This window comes from Phasianus colchicus, chromosome 13 (assembly GCF_987193195.1).
Source record: "Phasianus colchicus chromosome 13, bPhaCol1.hap1.1, whole genome shotgun sequence".
NCBI lineage: Eukaryota > Metazoa > Chordata > Aves > Galliformes > Phasianidae > Phasianus > Phasianus colchicus.
The window spans coordinates 13,356,909-13,373,706 of NC_143448.1; the positions used below are offsets into that span (position 1 = coordinate 13,356,909).

The following is a 16,798-nucleotide window of genomic DNA, read 5'->3' on the forward strand; positions in this document are numbered from 1 at the left end:
GTACTTGGATTAGCCTCAAAGTTTAATTTTCATCAGCCTTGCCACATTTTTCATTAGAAGTGAATCTAAATACTCTTTCACTGTGGAAAAATGCAAATGACGTTAACTTAGGACCTGTATCATGGTAAACGACTATTCTGAAGACTGGCCTTTCATATGCTATACCCTTTCTTCCTGTAAGAAAGGGATAAATTGGGAATAAATAGATGAAGCAGAATGTGTACATTGAGAAACGGGGGGGAAAAAAGCTACAAAACAAAGTTGAGATTTTGTTTAATAGCCTTCTTCCCTTCTATCAGAAAGGGAATAGTGGGGATGAGTTTTTAGATGTGAGAGTACTAAGTCTTACATGTGTAGGAATGGCGTTCTTTCATATGTTTGCTAATGTTCACAGCTTATATGAATCTAAAAATGAAGCCAAGTAATGTGCTACAAAGCCTTACCACTTGACTAATCTAAATGTTGGAGCTGCATGAACATTTTGTATGCCCTGAAGAATACTTCAGGAAAAAATCTTTTCCTGAGATGAGCAACTCATTCCTTGCCTTTCATTTGTGTTTTTCCATTTCTTTTGTGTGCAATTCTTGTTAGAAGTTATAGGCAAAGGATCAATATTGTATTTTCAGAACTAAATTTTTTTAAAAATATACTGAAAAAGTGAAAGCTTGTGACAGGAATATTTTTCTTTTGCCATGTGTTAGGCTGCATTCATACTCCTGGGAAGATTGTTTGCCAAAGCTTCTCTGAGCATACATTCTGTAAGCAAGAAACTCTGCTGAGAAGTGTGCCACTGGATCCTACCCGTGCAGGCAGAGAGAGCCATACAGACAAGAGGCAGTGCAAGTGGGCAAAGTTTGCTGTAGCTGAGGAAATTATGGATTTGGCATTGTGAACCCAGGAAGTGGAGAACTGATGGAGGAATGCAGTAGGTAGGGAAATACATCTTCCTTCTGTCTTCTACATCATTGCTTTTAAAACTGTTTGAGTCTCATGCTGCAACTGAGTTTGCAAACTCCTTGGTCTTTGTGGAGTTGATTACAGAAGAAAGCTGACAGCTTGGAGTTTGGATATTTTGCCTTCTTGTCAGCTAAGCTAATCAGTTATAAAGAAATAAACAAACAAAAAAACCTCTTATGTCTATCTCCTGCTAAAAATAGTCAATTAAAAAGATAAAATTCACAGCAGCTTGAAAGTGCTTTTTAACTTAATGTTCTGTTAAATTAAGATACTTGCTAAAATACAAGACCTAAAAGTGGACTTTTAGGTGGACATACTAGGGAACTGTATTCCCTACCATGTTTTTGAAAATAAATCCTTTATTAATTTTAGGTGCCAGTATCTTAACTGGTTAAATAAATATAATTGTGCATTATAATAATCAATATTTTAAAAGACATTTTGTGGTAAATTAAGCCTGTGAAATCAATATTGAATAGGTGTTAAAAAAAAAAAAGCTGTGAAAAGTGAATTAGCTGTTTGTTTTCACCTGAGGGCATTTGGTAGGCCATATTACTTGTTTTCAGATCTAATTGAAAAATGTTTATTTTTCTTATGATACCGTTGTTTTGATGACGGATGCTCTTATTGGATGTTATGCTTGAGAAGTGTTTTCATCATTTCTAGTCAGTAGTAGGTGTGCTGATATGTTTAACTTATATGAACATTTAGTATTTGCTAAGAAATACAGCCCAGTTTGACCTGATGCAGCTTAAAAATGGATTTGAGTACATAAAATTACAAATTCCGTGTTGTGTGAACACATTCTAGAGTTCAAATTCCTAGCAGTGGAAAAAATATATTGTATACAGGATTGGTATTTTGAATGGCATGTGCTTGTTTTTATCTTTTGTGCCTGCCTTTGTAATTGAGAAAGTCAGTGGAGGAAGAGTACCTAACCAAGTGTTGAAGATGATTTATAAGAAAACATTGGTTACTATTGTGTTGTTTTGGAAGTGTTCTAATCTGAGAAACACAGGTTTGATTTGCTTTCTGCACTATGGCTGCTTTTCAGAATTCAAGTCAGGATTCAGTCAAGCACACTAATCTTAGTATATCAGCTGTGAATGAGGTTTCTTTTGAGTTTGCTTAGTAACTCTGTGACTGACACGGTTTGGAAACGTGGGAGGACACTGATGAGGCAATGTGTTATGGCAAGGTGATGCAATAAAAATTTCATCAAACTGAGAAAGATGATGCAATTAAAAAGAGGACCTGAGCCAGTTGCCTATATGAATATATATGTATATATATATTTATAAATATGTATGAATATATATAGGGAAGTCCTGCTCACCACAAAACAAACAAACAAGTACAAACTGATTCTATGGTGTCTTAAATTTAAGTGGGGCTTGATTGTCTATATAGTATCTGTTGCCACAGTGCAATTTAAAGAAGTTTCTTTTACAATATAAAGCTTGAGCTGTTTCAAAAGCTCTTTTAGTAGTGTGATATATCATGCACCAGTGTTGAATAGTAACTGTGATTTCATTTGAATGTGTTGTGAGGGAAAAAGGTACTATTAAGAATTCAAAAGGAGAAAAAAAACCTTCCAGAACTTCAGGTCACTGCTCTCCTGCTCTTTATTGCTCTTTATCCTGCTCTTCTACACCTTGTGTGTGGGAACCCTTCTTTTTCGTATTCAAAATAAAATCCATTGGTATATTGGAAGTGCAGAAATTTAGGTGATAATGAATTCCAAACATGCTTTTTATTTGTGTTTAAATTTTCAGTTCATGAGGAAAAAAAAAAAAATACTATTTAGGTGGATATGTATTCTCATTTATAAAATGCTGTGGAAAATTGTGCTTTAAAGAATGCATTGCTTTCAAGCGATTCCCATAAAATCAATCTACAGTATACTTCTCACAGCAGTGGAGATCTTGCTTACAGAACTTAGAAACACCTTTAAGCAACAGCTACCTCCAGCTCAGGTTTTTTTGCCATTGATTTTTTTGTGGGTCAGGTAAATTAGAAAGGAGTTTGATTCAATTAAGGAACAGCAATCACAACTGTAAAAACTTGAGCAATTTTTTTTTAAATCAACACTATGCAGTGTTTTTAGAAACTCTTGTCCCCACTAGAACTGTGAAAGAACTCTGTGAGCAACTGGTTTCTTTTGTGTTTGTTTTTTCTCCTTCCATGCCTGTTGTTCAAGGAGCATCTAGAAAGTTCTGTTTTTAGTGTAGTGCGAGTAGTATTTCTGGCCACTACATGTAGGAGTCCAGTTCACATCTTCAGTCTGTCCTTGGAGCACAAGTTCTCAAGTGCTTTCTGAATATGTTGCAAAGTGAAGTCCTTGGGACATGGTTGGCTTATCCTAGGGTACAGATTGTGTAGAAAGTCACCTAGTTCAAGTTTGCTACAGATATTACACATGGTGTGTATGCTTATGTTTCTGTTCAGCAGATACTCTGTTACAGAAGTCTGCACCAAGAGGAAGACCTCATTTAAGTTTTCCTGTTTCAAATTGGTTTTCCAACTAAGCCTGATCAGGCTGAAGTAGTTAAGGTGGTGGCAGGAATGTTTTTGTTTTTGTTCTTTTCTTTTAACCTGAGAACAGCAGACTGTAATTTACACAAATTTCAAATGAAGTTTTACAGCAAATCCAGTCATATTAAGTCAAGTTTACATACTACATAATCAGGGGCTGTGTGATCTATACTTTTGTTTTCTAATTAGTTATGCGATTATATTGAAGAGTCAATCGTAAATGTTCCTTGCAAATATCTGTATTTGCTGCATGGGGAGAAGAGGGGAGAGAAGAGCTATTTGTTTTCAAAAACTAAAGTTTCTGAAGTGGAAAATATTTTCTTTAGGTCAATTGATTATTGACATCAAATATTACCATTTCTCAGATGATGAGCTGAAACAAATCCTGCTTGATGAGAACAAAGGCTGCTCTATTATAGTGGATGATTAGACTTCCAAACCTAATTATCCCCTTTGGGACTTAGCACAGACCTAATGTAGCTTAGATTATGGAGGCAGGTTCTCCCTTTCAACTTTGTTCAACAGATTTCTGACAAGTCTGTTCTTACAGATGATTGTGCTTCAGCATAATGATTATAGAAATCTCTGTAAAGGAATCACTGGATTTTTTTTATTTCTATTTTTTTTTTTTTTTTTTTTTGGTTGTTGGAAGGGAGCAGCTATTATGTTCAACTTTGTGGCTTCTTTTTTCCACATTATTTTTATTCAGATTTTTTTCAAGCACATCCACCCTTACGTTCAATATATGAGAAGTGATTGATGGATTGAGTGTCTACCATCTGTATAACATTTTCATTTGCAAAACAAAATTGTCATCTAAAAGTGCATTTGTGTGATCAATTGAAGTGGTCATTGAGCAGTTTAATTGCCACGTCTAATTATAGCTTGATGTGCTGATGAATGGCATAGGAGTTAAGGTAAACTGGGGAGTCACTTAGGGTTGCATTTGTGTGTAGACAGACTGCGTGACATTCAGACAAGAACATGGCTGTTCGGTGTCCCCTTAAGGCTACCAGTGAAGAAATAATAGGTTGTAGGTAGGCCCTGGAGCTTCAGTGATGAAGTCAAGTGATCAGCTTTAGGTGTTTCCAGTAACTGATCCTTACTGCAGATCCTAAAATGTTAAAGCACATTTGATTTTTTCAGAGGAGGATAACAAATTGTGTGTGTGTGTGTGTGTGTGTGTATACTTTTTAAATTTAAATCCTAAGCTTCACTGTGTTATCAGTGTAAACATTAGTGCTTTTTGCAGACCATACTTAACACAAAATACATTTTAAAATAACTGTAAGTCATATAGTGAAGTACATCCACCCATCTCTTTCAGTTCTTTAATCAGCACTTCTATTACTGCTTTTTTTTTTGTAATTAAGGTATGAATAGTTACAAACAACAGACAGGGAGAATAGAAAAATTCTTCTACACTTGTAACAGGAACTCAGTTTCAGTTAAGTGGTTTTATATTTTGCTGGACCAAAGTTAGAGTGAGTACAGATTAAAAAAACTTTATTCTACAATAATAATTAAAATGTATTTGTTGATTAGTTTGTAATTCACTTTTTATTACTAAAAAAGCTATCTTGAAGACCAAAGAATTGATTATTATTGTTTAAAACATTGACAATTAAAATGATTATAATCATTTTAATAAATGAATTATTATAAGGTGATAATTAAAATATTGACTGCCTTACTTTGCTGATTTCCTTGATCCGATTATTGAGGAATTTTAAACAAGCACAAGAATTTCAATAAATCTGCTCATTTTTCTTAAAACAGTGTATGAAGCAACCCCAGCTATGGCAAGTATTCTGGGAGATAAGAAAATGGAAATTGAGTATTTGCTGATAGAAAATCAAAGGAGAAGGTGGTAGTTTTGATAACATCATAATTATTATCTTGGATATAGAGTTCAAATTTTACTTTAAGGTATTTTAAAGATGAGGATCATTGTATCCTTTTGTGCTATTTTGTGGAGTAGAACACTGACAGGCAACATAGAAAACTTGTATTTTTCATGTATTTGAAACCAAATTATAACATCAGTTCTTTGTGTTTATCCAAACAATCCATAGCTCCAGTACTGGTGGAATTTGGCTGGGTGTATCATAGCAACAGTCCTTTAAGAATCTCCAGTCATCCTCTGTGATTTGGATCCTGCTTGTTACTGAGAACAGGCAAAAAAAAAAAAAAAAAAAAAAAGCACCTTAAAACTTCCGTGGTATTTATTATATGTGGCAGAGAAAGAGGCTGAATTCTGAATACATTTGTAGTGTTTTTTTAATACTGTTTCAACTATTTCTTGAGACTTAAAGAACATGGGGAAGAATGGAGGGGGGTGGGAGGGAAAAATGCCTTGACATCTAAAACATTTCTAGCCTTCCTATAAACGTGGGCTCACCCACTCCTACATTTCAAAAGCAGCATGCAGAATTTCTTTCTTATGCTTCCACGAACTTAATGGGAGTCCAACAGCTAAATTACTGTGTCAGTGTTTTAAAGTGTTTGATTTTCAGTATTTGGAGGGTTGCCTCCTGTAAACTCTGTGTACCTTTCTGATAGAACTTCTTAAAAAAAAAAAAAGTAGAGATGAGTACAGATTAAAACTTGATAAAGTTTTAGCTATATTTAGAGTTCTTTGTCAGGCTTCTTGCTTACTAACATACAAGAATTTTGTTTGGTGATTAGTTAATCTCTGAGATTTTAAACCTTGTTAGCTTAACATTTACACAAAGTGCTGCTGTATGGAAAAAAAAGTAAATTGAATAGGGACCTCTGCAAATGAGTGGTGAGAGAAACATTTGTTTCAGACATCTGATGTATGAAGAGGATATTGTGAAGTACTGCCCAAATATATTCAATGCAGGGCATTCTCTCCAGGTACCTTAGTGCTCTGTTTATAGTTCGTAATTATTACAGTACTGTCTAACTAGAGCCTGGAAATAAAGTTTTGACATTCTTTTTTTTCATTAAAAGAAGTGCTGAAAATTTCTCATATATTAAGATACGTTCTTGGGAGTAAAAACAAAGAATACTTGTTTATATCCATAGTGCAGATAATATCTTACCACATTTCTTTTTTTTATGTGTAGCAAGTTATTATTTCCTCTGCTATGACTGTTGAATGAGTGTGTGGTATGCACACACCAGGTGATTTATTTCGTATGAGTATTTCAGTTTTGATAGTGGAAAGACAGCCAAACTATTACAAATTTCTACAGTACTGCATAGGAAATCCCCTCATCTTTGTACCGGATAAAGAAGAATATAATGTGATATCTCTTATATTTCCTGCTGGTGGTCTGATGAATGAAATTTGAAGTGCGTTCTTTCAGTGAATGAATTTTAAAATAATTTTTCAAGACCTGCATAGGTTTATAGGATGGAGCTTTGCTATTGGCATGATGGTCTTAAGGAAGTAGACAAGACCAAGGCTTATAATAACTTATAGAAGCAAATGTTAGGGTTGGAAGACTTTAGATGAGTTTTAAAGCACATAAGCCTTTCCTGAAGGCTGAAATATAAATACCAGACTCAAAGCCTTATGCAAGTACAGAGTTATTGCTCAATTTGCCTTGGTTTTATAGAAAATTTTTCATATCCAGGATGAAGTTAAATAAGATCTCTGTTCTGTGGTGGACTTGATACTCAGATGTAAGTTAGGCTGTTTGAATCTATGTCCCCTGCCTCTGTCTAATATTTGGCTTCAGATGGATGTCATCGGTTTTAGTAGTAGCCAAACTTCCAACATACTTGAGAAGAATTGGATTTTCTGTCTATAAGGTGAAGGTGTGGAGAGTCTAGGCAAAGTGTCCAGCAGCGTGGGCTTTTATGGCTCTGTTTGTTTGTGTCAAGGTTTTATGTATTGTTTTTCACTTAAGAGGATTTGATGGAATTCTCAAAAATCCTTATTGTGGCAGTTTATTGTTTAAGACTGTACAAATTTTAGTTGATACCCATTCCCACGTAGGAAATAGTTTCACTCTTCAACTTTATAAAGTTCCATATAGTAAAGCTCCAGACTTTTTAGACTGTTTTTATTGCAAATATCCTTTAGTACCATTTTAACTTGTATAGTTATCTTGCCTTTTTGTTGTAAGTTTTTGAAAGTCAAAATGCATTCAAAATCAACCTGTTCAGCTTTCCATTGGTGATACCTTAAAGTACAGTGACAGGCTCTGTATGTCTTTGAAAACTGCTTGCTTACTTCCTCAATTGCAAGTAAAACAGTATAGATGTACTGCCTATTTTCAGTAGGAAAGATTGCAACCCACTTGTTTAAAAGGCTGGAAATCTTAGCAACATTTTTTTTTTTTAATGACTGTAGTAGTTAAACTGCAAATAGAACGTAATTAAGTAGAAAATCTTATATAGCATGAAATTTAACATGCAAACAAAGCTCACTTTCTGGGAGGAGGAAAGAATATTAAATGTAAAGCCATTTAATTCAGTAGGAGAGGTTTACAGCCTCCCATCTTGAAATACAGAACAGAACTGCATTGTTGGAACCTTAGCACACAGTGCTTCTTTAAGACGGAAGTGACTTACCTTCTTTAAGAGTTCTATAGAAACGATCAGAGAACACACACTTTCATAAGTTTCTTTCACAAAACATGTAAGATTATAAAGTTTCTAAGCCTTCTAAAGTCTGTTATCTCTTGTGTCCTTTATACTCTAGGAGTTTCTGGCTTTTAAAGTTATATTATTAATTTAACTAAAACTTACCAAAGTCTGCCTCTTTCATAGAACTAACTCAAATTTGAAACAAACACTTCACCATGTAATTCAGATGCTGAAAATCCTATTAAAATTCTAGTATGTTAATTGTGTAAGAACAACAAGAAAAAAACTAAAAAAATAAGTAGCAGTCACAACAACAATGAATGCTATAGGGCAACAGTCCTTATATATTTAGAAAAAGATCATCAGAGTGTCCTGTTGCTAGGTCTGAAAACTTCTGTGATGTCTGAGGTAGTGGCAGTAAGTATTCCCATTGAGCTTTTTATGCTTAAGTATATCTAGTAACCTTGGTGTATTTTTCATTGCAAGTGATATTAATTATGGGCTGATGTAATGCACAAGTCTTTGAAGCCTACAGAAGCATTTATCAACAGTTAGAAGACTTTACGTTCTCTTTTCTCGTTCACTGTAAGGACTGGGCTCCTTTACTTCTGGTTCTTGTCTAGAATATTTTTTATTACTGAGGGACTTCCCCTCTGTTTACAGTAAGCACAAAAAGTACTGGGTTTTTCTTCCTGTGCAGGTCATGGATGCAAACTAAGTGGTTCTTGTATCAGAATGTTTTCTGTTACCCGAATGAGAAACTCAGTAGCTTATTTTTAAGATTCAGTCATAATTACTGTGGGTTTTTTAAAATTTATTTCTTTGAATAACTAACTTGTATTCCTTGGATTCTTTGCTGCAGCATAGATCAATTCATTTGATTTTCCCAGAGGTCATATGTTCTACCTTTTAGCAGGACAGAATAAGACAGGTTTTATTGGTAGGGCATCAGAACATGTTTTGTGGAATGATCTAGTTAGGACAAATTGTTACTGTGGTACATGGTGCTGCCAAATCTCAGTGGATATTAAGGTGAAAAGTGCTTGTGTTGTAAATTCTATCAATGCCAGAGAGAAAGCTTTCTGGGGTATACGGAGTTGATGAGCACAGTTTATGAAGTTTAAAGTTTGATTCAACAAACTGAATTGTGTAGCCTGAGTTGTTGATGTGATCCTTCTGGGCCCTAGATTGAAGAGACAGCACTGGCAAATTCTGACTCCTGGGCATTTCCAGTTCTCCTTTTTATTCCTGGGGGGGGGGAGGGAACAAAAAAACAACCAGTTGCTCTGTTACGTGCTGGTATTAAATTTGCCTTAAAAGGTATTCCTTCTGTGTGGCTGTTCATAGACAGCCTGGAATTTTGGAAATTTTAAATAGCAATATTGTATATAATTGTAGCAATTCCAGAATTGCTATGATTATTTTTCTGGAACAAATAGGCTGTTCTTCATCAGGATGGCTGAATGGCTCTGACACTCAAAGAGCATCTGGGATAAGAGCTCTTGGGACAGTGATGGGAAGAAGCAAAAATTTTCAAGTTCTTTTAGGTGCTGGGGCACAGGTTTCAATTATGACATAGCTGCCCAGTAGGTAACTTTTAAGTTTTTTATTTGGCAGAAGGTTGCACATGAGAGATGGACAGTACAGACTGGGTGGCATAGGAGGTCAGTACTGAATCCCCAGATGGTGACAATTCTCATGGCTTGGAGCTGGTAGTATGAGAGGCTCCTGGTGAAAGGATTATTATTAGAAAATAGTCTGTTTGTTGGAGCCCATAATTGTTTTATTAGCTCTGTCATGACTGCCTGGTTTCTTATCTTGAAGATAAATTTACGATTCTATGGCCTTCCCCAGGGTCAGACAAGGGAGAAACCATCAGGGGTGGGGGCAGCAACCTCAACTGCTTTGTTGGTAACGGATTTTAGTTCTTTTATGTTTTTATTTTTTTTATCACAGAAGCTGACTGAAAGTTTGATGTTTGCCTCCTAGTCCACCTGAGCCATGGTCTGGTTGGCGATGGGGTGCCAGCCTAGTGCTGCTTCTGGGGTTGCCTCTGTGTGGGATGGGGGAGAGTCTAGGGAGATGCTGCTGCTGACCTTCCTTTTCAGGAGATGCTGGTGCCTCCCATGTGAGTGGTCCCTCCCCTGGGCAGGTAGGCCAGCTACCACTGACTGTCCCGGCTCCAACTCTGAGGGTGCAGTGGTGGTGATGGGATGCTCAGGACCTCAAGCCCATACTTACACAGGAAGCCCAGAATGATGCTGTGTCTTGCGTGCGTCTCCCACCACCCATCAATGGAGATAGTTTTGATCTCTTGTTGGAGGTACTGAAGCAGTAATCCTCAACTTCACTCCAAGCACTGGTTTCTGCCATTGCTCAAATTTATACTGTCAGGGTCAGTGATGTTAGTCACCTCCCTCTGACTTTGCAACCACTTGGCTGGTGACCTCAGTGTCAATAATTGCTGCTTTTTTGTTTTTTTTGAAGTTACATTCATTTGGTAAGTTGATAGTATGCTTACCTGGTCATATCTGTATGCAGTACCTAGAAATCTATGCACAGAATATATGGAATATATATGGAATTTGAATTATTGTGAAAGGTTGTAAATACTGCTTTTTATTTTATTTGATATTTAGAAATTATTGATTTCCTAGCACCTTATTACCTAATGATATTGTTAGGTGGAAGTGATATAATTGGTTCATGTAGTATTAATGCACTAATGGATACTGTGTGCTATATTCCTGTTTGCTTTCAATAAATTTCTGTAGTTTGTTTTTAGGGGGTTAGAATATATGTTATTTCAGAGTGGCTTAAAAGTTTGCTGCTGCAATTCTGGGATATGATGATGAACTAGACTGTTACTTTCAATAAAGTGAGGGACATTTGTAGCATATTCAGGACTTTTTTTTTTACCTTTGAAGAATAATAAATTGGTAATTCACTTTCAAAATCTTCTGTACCTGGTTAAATTCTATGTAACTTAATCGTTAATAATATTCTATATTCTGTTAATATATGGTATAATTTAAATGGTATCCTGGGCTCCATCAGAAGAGGGGTGGCCAGCAGGGACAGGGAGGTGATTGTTCCCCTCTACTCTGCTCTTGTGAGGCCCCATCTGGAATACTGCGTCCAAGTGTGGAGCCCCCAGTAAAAAAAAAAAAAAAAAAAAAAATGACAGGGAGCTGTTGGTGAGGATACAGAGGAGAGCCACGAAGATGATCAGGGGACTGGAGCACCTCCCCTATGGGGCCAGGCTGAGGGAGCTGGGCTTGTTCAGCCTGGAGAAAAGGCTGCGGGGTGTCCTCATTGCAGCATTTCAATACCTGAAGGGAGCCTACAGACAGGAGGGGAATCAACTCTTTGAAAGGGTAGATAACTGCAGGACAAGGGGAAATGGTTTTAAGTTGAGGGAGGGGAGATTTAGGTTGGACGTCAGGGGAAAGTTCTTTACAAAGAGAGTGGTGAGGTGCTGGAACAGGCTGCCCAGAGAGGTTGTGGATGCCCCATCCCTGGAGGTGTTCAAGGCCAGATTGGATGGGGCCCTGGGCAGCCTGGTCTAGCATTAGGTGGGATGGTTGGTGGCCCTGCGTGTGGCAGGGGGGTTGGAGATTCATGATCCTTGAGGTCCCTTCCAACCCTGGCCATTCTGTGATTTGATCAGAGGCTCGCACTGAGTGTGTCCATATGCACTGCTAGAAGTGTTTCTAGGTTCACAGGATTTCTTGTTTCACAGTTGAATTATTTGAGCATCAGTTGAATACCCAGATAAGCTGATATGAGTGGAGGTGAACTTACTGGGGCTTTTGAAATGGTTAGGTAAATGCATGCACAGCCTCAACTTGCAGCAGGCGTGAACAAGAAAGACTGTTCTTGAAAAACAGATTGGGGTTGGCAAGGCAAAATTCCATGATATAAGAAAACTATGCTGGCTGTGCCCAAATGATTTCCATCTTCTCTCTTCTGTTTTTGGTCTGGAAAATGAGGTAGATCTTCTCAATGTTCACAGGAAATCTTAGAAACTCAGTGGAAAATCACATATACAAGAGGAGGTATGGCTATGTCACTGTTATTTTTAATAGTTATGCATTCTCAGTACTTCGCACTTACGTATTTTCCTTGTTCACCTAGTTATTATTCACAAGTTATATTATCTCTAGCAATCTTGACATTACTGATGAAAATAGCACTACTTCCAGTTTTAACTCTGGATTCTTCTTATCTGGTATTCTCATTTGGCATCCATTATTGTTTGCTGTTCTGAAAATGCATTTTCCTTTGCTAGACAGTTTAAAACAAGCAGGTAATGTTCTCTTGAGTTGAATGGATGGTGAAGGAAGAAGAAAGGATTTCCATAATGGTTCAACAAGAGCACTTAATAAATAATTTATCATCATCAAGTGCCAGCCTTATCTGCAGCTTGACAGGTCTTTCTTTTATGATTCAGTAGTGTCTGTGATGACCTGCTGTACACGTTGGCCGTCTCTTGATGTTGTAAGTGCATTCTGGTGTCATCCAGCCACAGTTCCTTTATAAAATGTCAGAAGCAGTGGTTTGATGTTGCTACTGATATCATGAATTATATGTTAGTAAATGAAGTTCTCTCAGGAAAATACAATTAAGCATTAAAATACTTTCTCATACGATATTTGAATTTGCAATCATCTTGCTTTATGTAAGAAAGTGGTTTTCTTTATTGATTGACATTATCATACAGTCAGGCAGACACTACAGAAGGTAGAGTTACTTCTTTGCATTGATATCTGTCAAAAATTAACAGAGAAAGTGTCCTTTCTGCTAGCAAGAGTTAATACGCAGGAAGATAATGGGTTATAGAAATGTTGCAAACCTTAATAGCATGAGATCAATATTATTGCTAAAATGCTGCTACATACATTATTAAGACCTTCTTCAGAATTGAATTGCTTGAAGCACTGTTGGACTGTTAGAGGATTCAGTATTTATCTTTACAAAAAAACACTAATGGATCTGAATTTGGGGAAATAGCAATTGCATTTTTCTTTTAGTTTAGGAATATGAAATAATACTTCAGGAGTGTAGAGATGAATACAACGCTGTTAGACCTATTTGTTGCTTTGATACTAAATAATGTTTGAGAGTTAGAGAGCTAAATTAGCTGATAATGGAGCTAGACTATGCTGCAAGAACTACATGTATGCCTGTGTATGTATTTGTCTGATGGGAAGAGAACAAGCAAGATAATCCTGGTTTGTTCTATTAGCAGTTGTTCATAACTCTGATACCGTGTGTCTGCGTCACCACTGAAGCATCGTGAAACACTGCTGGATGTTTAAAACCTCAGAAATTTTACTGGTCTCGTTATTTGAATATTCATGTACCTATGTGATTATGCAAGTTAAATGCAACACATACAGCAGAGGTACTGTAGCTTGCTAAGTCAGTTGGAAAAAGCTCATCTTAAGAAAATGGGTGATAAACTTGCACACATACAATGCAACTATGAATATCTCTCTCCATACTAATAGTACTTTTTTTCATATATCACATAACAACAAACAGAAAAAGTGACAGTAAAAATATGAGAGAAAAGGAAGGAGGGGGGAGAGGAAGAAAAATGAATTATGAGACTCAGGGCACAGTACACAAAATATGACTTAAGTTACTTTTTCTTTAATGGGAATGTTTGTGTGCATACAGTCAATTATAATTTACTAGTTCAAAGCATGACGTTTATGTGGCTACTCTGCTTCTCATGTTATCTTTGAATAGAAAGATTCTGAGAAATATATTTTTCAGTAACTGTTTTAGAGGTTATTTTTATTTGAATCTTCTTGCAAGGTTCTAGTATAACAAAACAGCATTGTATGTAATGAGATTTACATACTTCTCAGCTGATTTTGTTAGAAGATATTTGTCTTTTCTCTTTCACATCTGCTCTTTAAACACATGAAACATCTGAATAATACATTTATCTGGTGACATTTCATGAGGGCTATTCACTTTAAAATGCCTTCTCTTGATTTAAAAACAATAAAAAAGAGATTGAAAAGGGCCTATGAAATTGATTTCCCATGTGAAATTGCTATAAATTAAGAGAGCAGCAAATAGGAAAAACACCTTTTTATGGGTAAAAATAATGCAAGGGCTGCTATGAAAGTAATGCCTCTGATTTAATTGCATCAGCCCAACATCAGAGGTGGATGTTGGTAATATGGCTGTAGAGGATGAACCTTCCCACCAATTTTTCATTGCACTTTGTTGCTGTGCAACAGAAGGCTGCAGAGGGGCAGTCTGACAAAATAACACCTGACAGGGAAGCGTATATAAAGCAGAGCTGGGCCATTGAACTCTTCCATGTGAAAAAAGATGGCACCCACTGACATTCACTGACACATGCTGTACATTTATGGAGAGCAAACAGTGGATGTGAACACAGTGAGGAATGGGTGGTGTGTTTCAGCAGTGGTGATGAAGGGTGCCTCTGATGATTGCAAACACATTCTGTTACCTGGAAATAAATCCAGTGTTGCACATCTCAATTGCTTTCTTGAACAGAGGACAACTGTGATACTAAAGGAAAGACCTCATGGAGTCTACAGCTCTGATGTCCACTTGAAGTGAATAGTGTTGCTTATTTTCCTGCTGGATCAAGACCATAGGCAAACTGTATGATCTCTCTGCAGAAATATTTGGGAAGTCTCCAGTATTGAAGTCAAATGCCTGAAGTAAATGTAGCTTTGACAACTTATGTGGCCTTCAGTAGTATGCAGTGTCAAAAGTTGTTCATTTAATTTAATATCCCTTTGCTAGCATTGCTTATTAGCTTTGTCGTGTTTCACTGCTCTAAAACAGTAAAATGACTGTGCTAACTTAAAATTAATGGGAAAACAAATGAATCTTTTTATATAAACAGGAGGTGAAAAACAATTGATTTCACCTTCACTGAGTGAATTATAAACTTTGTAGTATGAGAGATAGATGAGAGAGATCATTTCTTATTCCTCTTCTGAATCTCAGAAAGGTGCTTGGGATGTGATTATTTGAAAAATTGCTTGTTATCAGAACAGCACATCAGTCTTTTTCTTTGAATTTTAAGGGAAACACTCAAGAAAATAAGACACTGATTTTGAAAATTTACTTAATATTCTCATCAGAATTCAAATTAGAATTGTCTTGATTTAAGTGCATGTCTATTTATTCTGATTTTACGTGTAGTAGGGGGCCTGACCTGCTGGAAAGGAGCTTTCTGCGGAGGACCTAGCAATCCTTTTGGACAGCAGGTGTCCGTAAGCTTGCAGTGTGCCCTTGGGGCCAAGAAGGCCAGTGGTACCCTCGAGTGCATTAAAAAGAGCGTTGCCAGCAGGGCAAGGGAGGTTGTCCTCCCCCTCTACTTTGCCCTGGTGAGGCCACATCTGGAATTCTGGGTTTTCCAGTTCAAGAAAGATAGGGAAAAACTGGAAAGAGTCCAGTGGAGGACTACAAAGATGGTCAGGGACCTGGAACATCTCTCTTATGACGTAAGGCTGAGAGATTCAGGTTGTTCAGTCTGGGGAGGAGAAGACTGAGAGATGTTATCAATTCTTATAAGCATCTAACCCCTGTGATACTGTGAACGTGTGTGATTCTGTGATAATTGGAGTTTACTAGAGATGATATGATTTATTGTTTCATTTTGGGATTCACTTGAAAAATTGAATGCTGTAGAAATAGTAAGGTCAGTGAAATGCAGTGGAGTAAATGTAAAACATCTAATTAATATGTATTGCTAGAATTCATGTAGTGAACTCATTTAGTGAAATTTCTTGTGTAAAGTGCAAGAAAAAATTCTCCCCTGCGATAGGAACTTCGAAACGTTTTTCAAAAATCTGTTACTGGATATTTCGTATTAAAGTACTTGTATGTGGACAGCTTTAATGTATGGAATTCAAATTAAAATTCTGATTAAGTTTTAATGAAACTTAGATCCTGATCTGTAGGCTTTTATTTACAGGTTTGCCCTTAATTTCAGTGCAAGTGGGAGGTATTTTAGATCAGTGGAATGCAATGTAAAAAGGTATAAAACGTATAGCATGGGGACAGAGAAATGCTACCAGAACTAGGATCACTGGAACCTGTGCATCATGTCCTGCTTACAATACGCAACTGAGTTCCTAAGAGTCCTGATGTACAGAGGTATAGATTTTTAGGTATGCCTGTATGTGAAGAACCCTATCAAAGAAATAATGACTTAGCCTTAACCTACATCCTAGTGTTTCCATGCTTCAATTCCCTCCTGTTTTTTACATGTTAAAGAAGGGAGGTAGTGGACAAAGTTAAAGTATTACTATAGTTCCTAAGAAAAAAAAGAGTTCTGTTTTGAATTGAAATCAGTTTTTTTAATTTTTTGTACACTTAATACATGTTCTTGTAATTTCTGAATTTTCTGTTGATACAATTACTGTTTCAGACACAAATGTACTTTAATGTGTTGTCTTCACAGAAGGTAAAACTGGCTCTAGTATTTATGTATTTTCAATGTGCTCTCAATCCTTCTAGAATCATTTGATAAAACATGGCATTGGAAGTTATTCATTTTGACAAGAGTTAATAAGCATGTTATAAAGTATGTTAGCTCATGTAACAGCTTAAACCAGTCTTTTTCACTATTTAAAACCACAGTTGTTGGTATTTAACAATGAAGGAGGTGAATGTTGTGTTCCTGGAAATTAAGTGGATTATATATACAAAGCCACAACACTTAATGTTTCAAATGAGA

The 16,798-nt window shown here is 36.4% G+C and overlaps 1 long non-coding RNA gene across 6 annotated transcripts in view; it reads left to right on the top strand.

Annotated features, from left to right (window-relative positions):
• Positions 1-16,798, top strand: part of LOC116243591 (uncharacterized) — a 233,907-nt gene that overhangs the window by 1,856 nt on the left and 215,253 nt on the right. For all 6 annotated transcript variants that reach the window (XR_016470594.1, XR_016470598.1, XR_016470593.1 and 3 more), the window contains exon 2: positions 702-929. This is a non-coding gene — a long non-coding RNA (uncharacterized LOC116243591). The remainder of the gene's footprint in view (positions 1-701; positions 930-16,798) is intronic.